The sequence below is a fragment of the Nicotiana sylvestris genome, chromosome 9 (assembly GCF_000393655.2).
Source record: "Nicotiana sylvestris chromosome 9, ASM39365v2, whole genome shotgun sequence".
Lineage (NCBI taxonomy): Eukaryota > Viridiplantae > Streptophyta > Magnoliopsida > Solanales > Solanaceae > Nicotiana > Nicotiana sylvestris.
The window spans coordinates 131,167,639-131,184,581 of NC_091065.1; positions in this window are offsets into that span (position 1 = coordinate 131,167,639).

The following is a 16,943-nucleotide window of genomic DNA, read 5'->3' on the forward strand; positions in this document are numbered from 1 at the left end:
CCATGTGCATCCTCTGAAGGTGTACCGTTGACATGAGGAGGATGCAACTTCGTAAACTTATCTAGCCTCTTCGACTCATCAACTGACATCGCGAGCCTATCCTTATGCTACGCGGCAAAAATAGGCTGAACTCCCCCATCTGGTAACATTGGGGATCTGAAAACCATGGGCCATTTGCTCTAGGGTATGGGTAGTTGTAGTCTGTGCTATGCACCCTGCCTAGGAAGTAGCTGGTACAATAAGAAATGGCCCGGCATGGGCCAAACTTTCGAACAAATCCACCACAAGGACCAAAGCATCCTGAACAACTAGTGTAACAAGTAAACTCTAGGGAACCTGAGCTGGTCCCTCCGGCCCCACGTAGTCATGAACCTACTCCTCAATAGAAGTTATTAGTGGCTCTAAAATAGCTGCTCGAGTAGGACCCCAAGCTATGGAGTGTTCTCCACCCTTACCTCTACATTGGGCCCGACCTCTCATGGCCCTGGCTTGGGGTACCAACGTCTGCTCAGCTAAACCAGATGAACGCATATTTACCATCTGTGGGATAATAGAAAGGGAAAGTCAGAGTTAGGGATAAACAAATTCGCACCACATAGAATGAAAGAAAGAGAAGTTTTCCTATAGTTCTGTAGCCTCTCAAAGATAAATACACATGTCTCTGTACCTATCCGCAAGTATCTACTAGACTTTCTCATTACTCGTGAAACCTAAGCAACCTAGTGCTCTGATACCAACTTGTCATGACCCGGAGCTTTTATGGTACTAGCACCGCTTACTAGGCAAGCCAACAACCAATATGCATAAAAAACTTAAATAACAACATTAAATAGTCTCAAATGCTGAATAATATAAATAACTGAAGTCAAATCAATGTACAACTGAAAACCATCCTAAAATATGGTGTCATCAAGTACATGAGATCTAAAGAATAAGTATATAGAATGTTGAGTCAGATACAATACTGTCCAAAAGACTAAACATTAATAACTTGAAATAATGAAATGGACTTAAGGCCTGCGAACAGAATGGCAATGCTACGTTGAAATCTCCAAATAGTCTAGATCTGGCTGACTAGCAGCTACCATGATCCACATTACCCGGATCTATACATGAAGTGAAAAGTATAGTATGAGTACGACTAACCTCATATACATTAATAAGCAGTAAGCCTAACCTCGGGTCGAAAGAAGTAATGGGCTCGGAAAGGTCCAATACTCATTTCCAACAAACGACAACAATAACATCAAAATAATAACAAAGAAAGACCACCTCAATAATATCAATTTCAACTCTATTACATTAAAAGAAAAATAAGCATGTGTTCCGAATATCTCAGTCAAGGAATCAACTTCAAAGGCATCAAATATCAAATAGCATGGGGAAAATAAATTATGTGCCAGCATGACAAGTATTCATGCCAAAATCAACAACATCATAATGTAACCATCAAGTAAACACAAGTCTCAGTCCTCGGTCTTGGTTTTTGCTTGATTCATCTTCTGTCCGCCTCAGGTTCCACGTGTCACGCAATCATTCGATCATTTAATATAAACTAATTTTACCTTATACGTTCAACTCAATTAAAATTAAGATATTCTAAAACTATACAAAAAGCACTAGAAGTTTGTCACGACCCAAGTTCGCCCTCCGTGAACTGTCGTGACGACACCTAGTCTCTACGACTAGGTAAGCCTTACAATTTCGGAAAAAAGAACCAAAATGCGGAAAAACTAATAAAAACTGAAGATAAACAAATATAGAAGTGTTTAAGATGTCGGTGGCATATACCAATACAAGATCTCAAAAACTGAACAATTCCCAAAACCCGGAATCTCATGAAATCACAAGCTATGAGTCCTACATTGTGCTCTAACTCCAGAATGTCTAAATCAAGATAAATACAGAAGGGATAAAACTATAAGAGAGAGTGGAAAGGGATTCCTTGGTCTGCGGACGCGGCAGATATACCTTGAAGTCTTTGGAGGATCACCTCGCCTTAAGGTTAGTAGGACTAAGTCGAAGTACCTGGATCTACACATGAAAAACATGCACAAAAAGGGCATGAGTACACCACAGCGGTACTCAGTAAGTGTCAAGCCTAACCTCGATGGAGTAGTGACGAGGAAGATCAGGGCCCTACTGATTATAGCTAAAAAATGAGGTAAAACAGTATAGAATATGACAATATAATTAAATACTAACAATAAGAAGTAACACAGGATAATAAGAATAACAACAACTATAATAGAGTCAAAATAATCACAAAAGGAATACCGCTCAACATAGAGATAACAACCGGGGATTTCTTAGTAACCCAAGGATCTCTTAGTATCCTCAACATGTGTGTTTGGCATTTCACACTCGTCACCTCACGTACAAGGCATTTCACATATCAACAATACCAAATCCTAAGGGGAGTTCCTCCACACAAGGTTTGGCAAGCCACTTACCTCGAACCGGCTCAAAATCAACCCGAAACCACGTTCTTGCCACGAGTACTCGACTCCAAATGGCCCAAATCTATTCAATTAAATTGCTTAATGTAAACATAACTTCAAGTAACTGATTCCACAATTAAATTCTATGCTAATACGCTAAATTAGGTAAAATGACAAAAAGGCCCCCGAGCCCACATCTTGGAATCAGGGAAAATTTATATTTTCAGAATCCTCATACTCTCATGAGTTCAGTCATACCAAAAGTACCAAAATCGGACCTCAAATAATCCCTCGAATCATCACTGAAAGCTCTCTAATTAACCAAGCCCTAACCCCCAATTTACCACTGATTTTCCTTCAAATTTCATGCTTAGAACGATAAAAATCACCATAATAACAAGCTTAGAAACCAAGGACCTTACCTCAATGAATCCCTCTGAAAATCAAAATGGCTCCCAAAAGCTTCACCCCGAATGAAATATTGAGAAAAATGGCCAAAAATCGCGAAGGGTGAAATATATACCTTCTGACCCATGGATTCTGCACCTGCAGTCTTTTCCCTCTTCTGCGGTATAACCCACCGCACCTGCGATTTTCAGTTAAAGGTCTGGGACCGCACCTGCGGTCACTCTCTCTCACCTGCTCCATCGTAGATGAATCCATATGTCCGCTTCTGCAGCTTCGCCTGATTCACCTCTTGGCCGCTTCTGCGGCTTGCTTCCGCATCTGCAAGAGTCGCACCTACGGCCTCCCAACCGTAGATGTGGTTATGACAGCAGCCATAAAATTCCAACTGCCAAACTCAACTCCAAACCTCCCGTCATCCATCCGAAATCACCCCGAGGTCTCCGGGACCTCAACCAAAATTACGAACAAGTCATATACCAATATCCAAACTTATACAAATCTTCAAAACACCTCAAACAACATCGAATCAACCAATTAACATCGGATTCAAGCCTAAGAACTTCAAAAACTATCAAATTACGCTTTCGATCAAAACATCTATCAAAACTCGCCCGAATGACTTGAAATTTTGCACACAGGTCACATTCAACACTACGAAGCTACTCAAACTTTCGGCATTCCATTCTGACCCTTAGATCAGAATCACACTATCTAACTGGAAACTTCGAAAATTCAACTTTCAACATTTCAAACTAAATAAGCTACGAACATCCAAAACACAATTCGAACACGCCCCTAAGCCTGAAATTACCCAACGGAACCAAAAAAATTCCATTCCGAGGTCGTCTTCACACTGCTCTGACTATAATCCAATTATAAAGCTTAAACTCTCATTTAGGGACTAAGTGTCCTAAAACTATCCGAAATTCCAAATAAATCCTCCCAACAACTCAAAATAGTAGAAACAAACATGGGGAAAGCAGTTAATAGGGGATCAGGGCATTAACTCTTAAAACAACCAGTTGGATCGTTACATCCTCCTACACTTAAACATTGGTTCGTCCTCGAACATAAGATAGATCCTTGTCCAACTGGACTGAACTGAAATCTAACACATGCGACGGATCAACTTGATACTTTTGGAGCATCGAAACATGAAATACCGAATGAACTCCTGCCAAGCCAGGAGGTAAGGCAAGCTCATAAGCAACCTCCCCAGCACGCCGCAATATCTCAAAAGGACCAATAAACCTCGGACTCAACTTCCCTTTCTTCCCAAATCTCATAACGCCCTTCATAGGCGAAACCCGAAGCAGAACCCGCTCTCTAACTATATAGGAAACATCACGAACCTTCCGGTCTGTGTAACTCTTCTGACTGGACTGGGTTGTACGGGGTCTATCCTGAATCACCTTAGCCTTTTCCAAAGAATCCTGAACTAAGTCTGTGCCCAATAATCTAGCCTCACCCAGCTCAAACCAACCCACTGGGGATCTACACCGCCTACCATATAAGGCCTCGTACAGTTCCATCTGAATGCTGGACTGATAGCTGTTATTGTAGGCAAACTTCGCCAATGGCAATAACTGATCCCAAGACCCTCTAAACCCAATCACACACGAATGGAGAATATCCTCAAGAATCTGAATGGTGCGCTCGGACTGTCCGTTCGTTTGGGTGTGAAATGTTGTACTCAACTCCACCCGAGTACCCAACTCATGTTGTACGGCCCTCCAGAACCATGATGGGAATTGAGTGCCTCTATTTGAAATAATGGAAACTGGAATACTTTGCAGACGAACAATCTCCCGGATATAAATATCTACCAACTGCTTTGAAGAATAGGTAGTACACACATTAGTGAAGAGTGCGTACTTGGTCAGCCGATCCACAATAACCCAAATAGCATCGAACTTCTTCAAAGACCATAGGAGTCCAACTACGAAGTTTGTGGTGATCCGCTCCCACTTCCACTCGTGAATCTCTATCTGCTAAAGCAACCCACCCGGTCTCTAGTGCTCATACTTCACCTCCTAATAATTGAGGCACCGAGCTACAAACCTAACTATATCATTCTTCATTCGCCTCAACCAATAGTGCTGCCTCAAATCCTAGTACATCTTCACGGCACCCGGATGAATGGAATACCGCGATCTATGGGCCTCCTTTAGAATCAACTCCCGAAGCCTATCAACATTGGGTACACAAATCCAACCATGCATCCTTAATACCCGGTCATCACTAATAGACACATCTCTGGCATCATCGTGCTGAACCTTGTCCCTAAGGACAAGTAAATGAGGGTCATCAAACTGGCGCTCTCTGATACAATCAAATAAGGAAAATCAGGAAACCACGTAAGCTAGAACCCGACCGGGCTCCAAAAGATACAATCTCACAAACTGGCTGGCTAAGGCCTGAACATCCATCTCCATGGGCCTCTCTGTTGTTGGTAAATAAGCCAAACTCCCCAAACTCTCCTTCCGCTAACTCAAAGCATCGGCCACTACATTGGCATTGCCCGGGTGATACAAAATAGTAATATCATAGTCCTTCAACAGCTTTAACCACCTCCTCTAGCGCAAATTAATGTCCTTCTGCTTGAACAGATCATGGACATGATAATTCTTCTCATATACCTTCAACTGTATGGATGCTTAGGCAATCACCCTACCATCCTGCATCAATACCGCTCCAAGGACAATCCTTGAGGCATCACAATAGACAGTATAAGACCCCGAACCTATAGGCATTATCAAAACTGGGGCTATAGTCAAAGCTGTCGTGAGCTTATGAAAGTTTGCCTCACACTCTTTCGTCCACTAGAACGGAGCACCCTTCTGGGTCAGCCTGGTGATAGAGGCTGCAATAGATGAAAAACCATCAACAAATCGATGGCAATAACCTGTATAGCCAAGGAAACTGCGAATCTCTATAGCTGAGGATGGTCCGGGCCAACTGCGCACTGCCTCTACTTTCTTCGGATCCACCTGAATAACCTCACTCGATACCACGTGGCCTAAGAATGCCATGTAATCCAACAAAAACTCACATTTTTAGAACTTTGCATATAACTTCTTTTCCCTCAGAGTCTTAAGCACTATCCTCGAGTGCTGCTCATGATCTTCCCGACTCCGGGAATACACCAGAATATCATCAATAAAGATAATGACGAACGAGTCAAGATATGGCCAGAACACACTGTGCATCAAATGCATAAAGGCTGTTGGGGCATTGGTCAACCCAAATGACATAACAATGAACTCGTAATGACCATACCGAGTCCTGAAAGCAGTCTTCGGAATATCTGGCTCCCGAATCTTCAACTGATGGTAACCTGAACGCAAGTCAATCTTAGAAAACACTCGTGTACCCTGTAACTAGTCAAACAAATCATCAATACGAGGCAAAAGATACCAGTTCTTCACTATAACTTTATTCAACTAGCGATAATCAATGCACATATGCATAGAACCATCCTTTTTCTTCACCAACAAGACAGTGACACCCAAAGGTGATACACTAGGCCGAATAAAACCCCTATCAAGCAATTCCTGTAACTGATCCTTCAACTCAAGAGGGGCCATACAATACAGAGGAATAGAAATGGCTGAGTGTCTGGCAGCATATCAATGCCAAAATCAATATCTCTATCGGGTGGCATGCCCGGAAGGTCAGTTGGAAACACATCAGAAAATCTCGTACCACTGGGACTCAATCAACCATATGGGTATCAATACTGACATCTCTCACATAAGCTTGATGCACGTCACATCCCTTCTTAATCATATGCTGAGCCTTAAGGAATGAAATAACTCTACTGGAAGTATGATCTAAGGTACCCCTCCACTCTACTCGCGGTACACCTGGCATAGCCAATGTCACGGTTTTGGCATGACAATCAAGAATAGCATAATGGGGAGACAACCAGTCCATGCACAAGATAACATCAAAATCTACCATGCTAAGCAGTAATAAATTGGCTCTGGTCTCAAAACCACTAAGAGCAACCACACACGGCTGATAAATGCGGTCACAATAAGAGAATCTCCCACATGGGTAGAAACATAAATAGGAGAACTCAAAGAATCCCGAGGTACACCCAAATGCGGGGCAAAATAAGAAGACACATAAGAATAGGTGGAGCATGGATCGAATAAAACCGACGCACATCTATGATAAACCGGGACAATACCTGTAATGACAGAATCGGAGGCGACATCCTTGGTACGGGAAGGAAGGGCATAATATCTGGCCTAGCCTCCCCCTCTACGACAACCTCTACCTCCCTAACCTCCACCTCTAGCTGGCTGAGTAGGTGGGGTAGCAACTGGAGCTATAACCATATCCTAAGAACTCGGCGGGTCACACTGTGGCTGAGAAGTCTGTGGAGGTGCAATTCTCCCATGTCTAAGGCAATCCCTCACCACATGGTGTGAGCCACCACACTCAAAACAAGCCCTGGGAGGACGTGGCGGCTGTGACTGGCTCGGGCCAGGTCTGCTGGATTGACCTCTGAAAGCACCTTGTATAGGAGGCGTACTAGATACTAGAGGTGCATAATAAGGCTCCTGAGGCCTAGGAGGAGCTGGAATACCACTGGTTGCTGGAAGAGCTGAATGGATGGGGCGACTCATATAACCCCTACCATGATGAACTGTAGCTATAGCACGGGCACCAGAATAATGGCCCGACTCTCGAGACCTCTTGGCCTTCCTCTCCTCTCTGTCCCTGGCATGCATACCCTCTATCCTCCTAGCAATGCTCACCACCTGCTACTAAGAAATATCCATCTCCAACTCACGATCCATGCTAGACCTAATGCTGGGAATAAAACCCTCAATAAACCAGCGAACCCTCTTGCGAATAGTAGAAATCAAGGTTGGGGCATGTCTAGACAAACTAGCATAACTGATAGCATACTTCGAGATAGTCATAGCACCCAGGCACAAATGCTCAAACTCTGCGCGCCATGCATCCCTAAGGCTCTGAGGAACATACTCTCTCAGGACATATCTGAAAACTGAGTCGAAGTCAGGGAAGCTCCTTCATCCGGACAGTCTAACTCATTGGTACACCACCACTCATAGGAGGCTCCTCGAAGCTGGAAGGTAGTGAAGGAAACCCCGTTCGATCCCGATATACCCATGGTACGAAGGATATGGTAGCACTCATCTAGAAACCCTAGAGCATCATCTGATGCTAGACTACTAAATACAGGAGGCTTGTACTTCTTAAACCTCTCAAGCCTCAGTTGGTCATCCTCGGAAGCTGTTTCCCTATCCTCAAGCTAATATGGGACTACAAGCTGTACAGGAATAATCTCTGGGACCTGATCAACATGCACTCACTGCTCAGGAGTGCGGGCGGCGGGATTTTGTGCTCCTCCCCTAGCTTGAGATGTAGTTGCAGCAAGGAGGAGCAACCCTGCCTGAGCCAGAATGGTGTACATGCTCATAAACTACGCAAGAGTCTCCTGGAGAGCTGGAGTAGTAGTAGCAGTAGGCGTATCAGGTTGTCACGACCCAAACCGATGGGTCGTGATAGACACCCGGTACCTTACTCAATCGAGTACCAACATAACGTAGCTTTTCGTATCAAACTACCATAGATAACCGAGCCGGAGTGGCTGACGTGAAATAGGTATAATACAATATGTAATAAAACCTTATACATAAGACATATGGGCCTCTATGAGCAAAATAACCACTCGTATACTAAACATAGGCCGACAAGGCCATACAATCTTTTACGTACATGACATCTGTCTACAAGCCTCTAAGGATACATAATTGTCATAAAGGTCAGGACAGAGCCCCGCCATACCAAACAATGCACTTCTAAATCATACTGACCAAATAAGCAACTCCGGAGCAAATGGAGTGCACTAACATCTTCCGTTGAATTGATCGCCTACTTGGAGGACTCTCGACCTATCTATCAAGGACATACAGGCATGAACGCAGCGTCCTCAGGCAAAAGGGATGTCAGTACGAATAATGTACCGAGTATGTAAGGCACATAAATTAGTACATAAGAGACATGGAGGAAATGTAGAGTAAATGACTCCACCTGTAAGTCTAGATAACTTTGTAAATCATGAAATAATTATAGTGTCATGCATATGCGTATGAATGTCATGTCGTGCATAGGTATATGTTTCATAACATCATCAACATCTGAGGGCATCCCATCATATCATCTCGGCCACTGTGGGCAAAATCATCAACGTATACCTGCTGATCAGGTGGTGGTGCGTATATAATGCCATAATCTTTCCCATATCCTATATATATATATATATATATATATATATATATTTACATACATATATAAGCGTATATAACGCCATCTGGTCATAGGTTAATGTACATGAATGTAATGCATGAAAAGTACGTTAATAAAATCTTTCGGAATGTCATAATACCATTTTGCCTTTGAGTAATACCATAAAGTAAACACTTTTCAACTTTTATATTTTTCTGAGACCCATGAACAGATGATAGAATATTATAACACATGGAAATTCAAGAACATAGATATCTCTAATACTTCTATGAATAGAGTCATTTATGGAATTTGTGCATATGCTCGTCTCGTTTGAGTCGTATAGATCATGCCATAAGAAAGAAGGTATAGCCTTAACATACTTGGAGTAGGGAAAAATTTGTATGATATTCTTGGAAAAGGTTGCACCGTACTCTTTAAGAGTCCCAAAATCTCACGTTGCTAATTGCGCTAAGAACCTCGTTGGATATTGATTGAAGAAATCAAATTATCAATGCAATGTTTAGAATTTTGAGTGAAGTGTTTTGAGAATGAAATGTATTGAAAGCTTATAAGAATGGCTAACTTCTGATTGTAGTATTTGATATAGAAAATATTTGAATGCCAAGCTTCATCCGTAATCGTTTTTTGGCAAATTTATGCACTTTTATCATAATCATCCTTGTAAGCCACCAACTCCTCTACACATGCCACATGGTATGTAAGTGAATAGTCATCATGTGGGATTTATATGGCTTCCACATCATGCTTAATAATTATACAAATCATTATTAATTATCAACTTCTTTAATTAACTTGGTAATTCTCCACTAATCCAATAATTAACCAATTATCCACATAATTAAGAATTGTCTCGAATTACTTAATATACTACTACTTTTTAACATATGTTGTACACCTTATGGTCAAGAAGTACCTTGTATGGCACTAGTCCATAAATATCGGGTATTTTATCTCGGGCCGTACTTTACCCCAAAATGCCAAACTTTGATGAAAATAAATTTTCTTTGACTTGCTTCCTCTTTCACCTTCACGAATTTACTCATCACTTGTAAAATAGCATAATCCTTATAATCTCCAAATAATCTTTCACTTGGACTGATGTCAATTACCTTATGACAAATTCAACATACCATACTACAGGGTGCAACATCGTCGTAACGTAATATTGCGAAGGTAATATCACCGTAATATAATACTACAGTGTGCAATATTGCCGCAACTTAATACTGTGAATCGCAATACCATCGTAATGTAATACTGCAAGGCGTAACATTATCGTAATATAATACTGCAGGACGTGACATCATCATAGTATTGCGGGGTGTAACACAAGTGCCTGGACTCCAGCTGGAACTGTTGGTGGCACCTCGGTAGCAGCTCGTGTGGGTGCTCTAGCTGCACCATGTGCGGGTCCTCAACCTCTACCCTGGCCCCAACCTCTGATGGCTCCAGTAGGGGGTACGAGTGCCCGATCATCTCTGGTAGCACGTGTCCTCACCATATGTGAGAGAATAGAAGATAAAAGTTTAGAATTGTAATATCAAAAATCTCGCACGACAAGGAAATCAAATGAAGTGAAATTTTCCTAATAGTTACATAGCCTCTCGTAGATAAGTACATACGTCTCCGTACCGATCTGCGAGACTCTAATAAACCGGCTTGTGATTCATGACTCCTATGAACCTAGAGCTCTGATACCAACTTGTCACGACCCAAGATCGCCCTCCGTGAACTATCATGACGGCACCTAGTCTCTACGACTAGGTAAGCCTAACAATTTCTAAAAAAATAACCTAAATGCAGAAAAACTAATAAAAACTAAAGATAAACAAATATACAAGTGTTTAAGATGTCGCTCGGCATATACCAATACAAGATCTCAAAAACTGAACAATTCCCAAAACCCAGAATCTCATGAAATCACAAGCTATGAGTACTATATTATGCTTTAACTCCAGAATGTGTAAATCAAGATAAATATAGAAGGGCTAAAACTATAAGAGAGAGTGGAAATGGGCTCCTCGGTCTGCGAACGCGGCAGATATACCTTGAAGTCTATGGAGGATCGTCTCACCTCAAGAGTAGTAGGACTGAGTCGAAGTACCTGGATCTGCACATAAAAAATATGCGCAAAAAGAGCATGAGTACACCATAACGGTACTCAGTAAGTGCCAAGCCTAACCTTGGTCGAGTAGTGATGATGAAGGTTAGGGCCTTGCTGATTATAGCTGAAAAATAAGGTAAAACAGTATAAAATACGACAATATAATTAAATGTTAACAATAAGAAGTAACACAAGATAATAAGAATAACAACAACTATAATAGAGACAAAATAATCACAAAAGGAATACCGCTCAACACAGAGATAACAACCGGGGATCTCTCAGTATCCCAAGGATCTCTTAGTATCCTCAATATGTGTGTTGGGGATCTCTCAATATCCCGAGGATCTTTTGGTATCCTCAATATACGTGCTGGGGATCTCTTGGTATCCCGCACTACAGTCCAAATAAATATATGTGCTGGGGATCTCCTGGGATACCGTCCTGTAGTCCCAAACTAAACACACAACAGCAACACGAAGAATACTCAATTAAATTCAATCTCATACCAAGGTAAAACAGGTATTTCTATCCTAGCATGCTACACATAATACAAATAAGGCAGTTTGAGCAAGTAAAGCAATTAAGTCAATTAGACATGCTTCCCTAAGCTAACAGCATGCTTAAATTGCAAGTAGTATAAACAGGAAAGGAAACACAATTAAAGTTACTTAATGAAAATAGGATTTTCAACAATTAGCACAAGTACACACTCGTCACCTCACGTACAAGGCATTTCACATATCAACAATACCAAATCATAAGGGGAGTTCCCCCCACACAAGATTAGGCAAGCCACTTACCTCAAACCAGCTCAAAATCAACCCGAAACCACGTTCTTGCCACGAGTACTCGACTCCAAATGGCCCAAATCTATTCAATTAAATTGCTTAATGTAAATATAACTTCAAGTAACTGATTCCACAAATAAATTCTAAGCTAATACGCGAAATTAGGTAAAATGACCAAAATGCCCCCGGGCCCACGTTGCGGAATCGGGGAAAATTTATTTTTTCAAAATCCTCATACTCTCATGAGTTCAGTCATACTAAAAGTACCAAAATCTTACCTCAAATGGTCCTTCAAATCATCACTCAAAGCTCTCTACTTAACCAAGCCCTAACACCAATTTACCACTGATTTTCCTTCAAATTTCATGCTTAGAACGATAAAAATAACCACAATAACGAGCTTAGGAACCAAGGACCTTACCTCAATGAATCTCTCTAAAAATCAAAATGGCTCCAAAAAGCTTGACCCCGAATGAAATATTGAGAAAAATGGCCAAATATCGCGAAAGGTGAAATATATACCTTCTGACCCAGGGATTCCGCACCTGCGGTCTTTTCTTGCTTCTGCGGTCTAACCCACCGCAACTGCGGTTTTCACTTAAAGTTCTGGGACCGCATCTACGGTCACTCTCTCACACCTGCGCCATCGCAGATGCGTCCATATGTCCGCTTCTGTGGCTCCGCCTCACTCACCTCTTGGCCGCTTCTGCGGATTGCTTCCGCATCTGCGAGAGTCGCACCTGCGGCCTCCCAACTGCATATGTGGTTATGACAGCAACAATAAAACTTTAGCTGCCAAACTCAACTCCAAACCTCCGGTAATCCATCCAAATCACCCCGAGGCCCCTGGGACCTCAACCAAAATTACAAATAACTCATATACCAATATCCAAACTTATACAAATATTCAAAATACCTCAAACAACATCGAATCAACGAATTAACTTCGGATTCAAGCCTAAGAACTTCAAAAACTCTCGAATTACGCTTTCGATCAAAAAGTCTATCAAACCTCGTCTGAATGACCTAAAATTTTGCACACAGGCCACTTCAACACTACGGAGCTACTCCAACTTTCGGATTTCCATTCCGACCCTTAGATAAAAATCTCACTATCGAACCGGAAACTTCAAAAATTCAACTTTCGGCATTTCAAGCCTAAATAAGCTACGGACCTCCAAAACACAATTCTAATACGCCCCTAAGCCCGAAATCACCCAACGGAACCAACAGAACCAAAAGAATTCCATTCTGAGGCCTTCTTCACACTGCTCCGACTACGGTTCAATTCTAAAGCTTAAACTCTCATTTAGGGAGTAAGTGTCCCAAAACTCTCTGAAATTCCAAATAAATCCTCCCGGCAACTCACAATAGCAGAAACAAACATGGGGAAAGCAGTTAAAAGGGGATCAGGGCATTAATTCTTAAAATGACCAGCTGGATCGTTACATCCTTCTACACTTAAACATTCGTTCGTCCTTGAACGAGCATAGAGACATACCTGAAGTAGTGAAAAGATGAGGGTAACGGCTGCGCATATCCTGCTCGATTTCCCAGGTCGCCTCCTCGACCATTTGACCCCGCCACTGAACCTTCAATCATGCAATGTTCTTTGACCTCTGCTTTCGAACCTGCCTGTCCAATATCACCACTGGCTCCTCAACATAAGATAGATCCTTGTCCAACTGGATTGAACTGAAATCTAACACGTGCGACGGATCACAGTGATACTTTCGAAGCATCGAAACATGAAATATTGAATGAACGCCTGCCAAGACAGGAGGTAAGGCAAGCTCATAAGCAACCTCCCCAACACACCGCAATATCTCAAAAGGACCAATAAACCTTGGACTCAACTTCCCTTTCTTCCCAAATCTCATAACGCACTTCATAGGAAAAATCTGAAGCAGAACCCGCTCTCTAACCATATAGGAAACATCACGAACCTTCCGGTCCGCATAACTCCTCTATCTAGACTGGGCTGTATGGAGTCTATCATGAATCAGCTTAACCTTTTTCCAAAGAATCCTGAACCAAGTCTGTGCCCAATAATCTAGCCTCAACCGGCTCAAACCAACCCACCGGGGATCTACACCGCCTACCATATAAGGCCTTGTACGGTGCCATCTGAATGTTGGACTGATAGCTATTATTGTAGGCAAATTCTGCCAATGGCAATAACTAATCCCAAGACCCTCCAAAATCAATCACACACGCACGGAGCATATCCTCAAGAATCTGAATGGTGCGCTCGGAATGTCCGTCCGTCTGGGGGTGAAATGATGTAGTCAACTCCACCCGAGTACCCAACTCATGTTGTACGACCCTCAAGAACTATGATGTGAACTGACTGCCTCTATCTGAAATGATAGAAACTGGAATACCATGCAGACGAACAATCTCCTGGATATAAATCTCTGCCAACCGCTCCGAAGAATAGGTAGTACACATAGGAATGAAGTGTGTGAACTTGGTCAGCCAATCCACAATCACCCAAATGGCATCAAACTTTCTCAAAATCCATAGGAGTCCAACTACGAAGTCCATGGTGATCCACTCCCACTTCCACTCCGAAATCTCTATTTGCTGAAGCAACTCACCCGGTCTCTAGTGCTCATACTTCACCTGCTGATAATTGAGGCACCGAGCTACAAACCCAACTATATCTTTTTTCATCTGCCTCCACCAATAGTGCTGCCTCAAATCCTAGTACATCTTCATGGCACACAGATTAATGGAATACAGCGAACTATGGACCTCCTCTAGAATCAACTCCCGAAGCCCATCAACATTGGGTACACAAATCCGACCATGCATCCTTAATACCCCGTCATCACCAATAGACACATCTTTGGCATCATCGTGCTGAACCTTGTCCCTAAGGACAAGTAAATGAGGGTCATCAAACTGGCGCTCTCTGATACGATCAAATAAGGAAAATCGGGAAACCACGCAAGGTAGAACCCGACCGGGCTCCGAAAGATCCAATCTCACAAACTGGCTGGCTAAGGCCTGAACATCCATCTCCATGGGCCTCTCCGCTGGTGGTAAATAAGCCAAACTCCCCAAACTCTCTGCCCGCTGACTAAACGAATCAGCCACGACATTGGCAATGCCCGGATGATACAAAATAGTGATATCATAGTCCTTCAGCAGCTCAAACCACATACTTTGGCGCAAATTAAGCTCCTTCTGCTTGAACAGATGCTGCAAACTCTGGTGATCAGTATAAATCTCACAAGGCACACCGTACAGATAATGATGCCAGATCTTTAAGGCGTGAACAATAGCAGCTAACTCAAGATCATAGATAGGATAGTTCTTCTCATGTACCTTCAACAGTCTGGATGCGTAGGCAATTACCCTACCGTCCTGTACCAATACCGCTCCAAGGCCAATCCTCGAGGCATCACAATAGACAGTATAAGACCCCGAACCTATAGGCATTATCAAATATGGGGCTATAGTCAAAGCTGTCTTGAGCTTCTGAAAGCTCGCCTCACACTCTTCCGTCCACTGGAACGGAGCACTCTTATGGTTCAGCCTGTTCATTGGGGCTGCAATAGATGAAAATCCCCTAACAAATTGACGGTAATAACCCGCCAAGCCAAGGAAATTGTGGATCTCTGTAGCTGAGGATGATTTGGGCCAACTCTACACTGCCTCCACTTTCTTTGGATCCACCAGAATACCCTCACTCGATACCACGTGGCCTAAGAATGCCACAGAATCTAACCAAAACTCACATTTCGGGAAATTTGCATATAATGTGTTTTCCCTCAAAGTCTGAAGCACTGTCCTCGGGTGGTGCTCATGATCTTTCCAACTTCGGGAATACAATAGAATATCATCAATAAAGACAATGACGAACGAGTCAAGATATGGCCAGAACACATTGTGCATCAAATGCATGAAGGCTGCTGGGGCATTGGTCAACCCAAATGACATAATAAGGAACTCGTAATGACCATACCGAGTCCTGAAAGCAGTCTTCGGGATATCTGGCTCCCAAATCTTCAACTGATGATAACCTGAACGCAAGTCAATCTTAGAAAACACTCGTGCACCCTGTAACTGGACAAACAAATCATCAATACGAGGCAAAAGATACCGGTTCTTCACTGTAACTTTGTTCAACTGGCGATAATCAATGAACATATGCATAGAACCATCCTTTTTCTTCACAAACAAGACAGGAGCACCCCAAGGTGATACACTGGGACAAATAAAACCTTTATCAAGCAATTCTTGTAACTGATCCTTCAACACCTTCAACTTAAGAGGGGCCATACGATACGGAGGAATAGAAATGGCTGAGTGTCCGTGTCACGCCCCAACTTCGGGCGGCGCGACCGGCGCTCAATCGAGTGAACCCAACTGATCAAGCCTTGACAACCACTATCTATGCAACTCGATAGGAATAAGGAAGCCATACTTAGCTTTATTTAAACTAGGAAAGATAGTACATTAAACACGGTTAGTTCATTTTATATCTCAACCTTAAACTGTAGTTAAGTTTCCAAGTTCCCATACAATTACAGTGTAGAAGAAAGCAAGAGTACAAGGTTACAACATGGTCCATTGACCTATCCAATACCCATAAATAACCCACACCAACGTCTACGGAGCCTCTAAGAATGCAAAAGATGTGATAACAATGCCGGCAACAAGGCCCCGACTATACCTGAAAAGTGAAAGTCCAAAATAAGAAGATGTGCAATGTAGCCCCTTGAAGGAGAAGGGGGATCACCAAGATTTTGAGAAGAATGTACTTTTCTATGCGCGATCGTCATTATCCGCAATGGAGCCACCTACATTCATAAAAAAAATGTAGCGCCCCCGGCAAAAGGGACGTTAGTGCCATCGAATAGCACTAGTATGTATAACTAAATACCATTTTACTAGAAA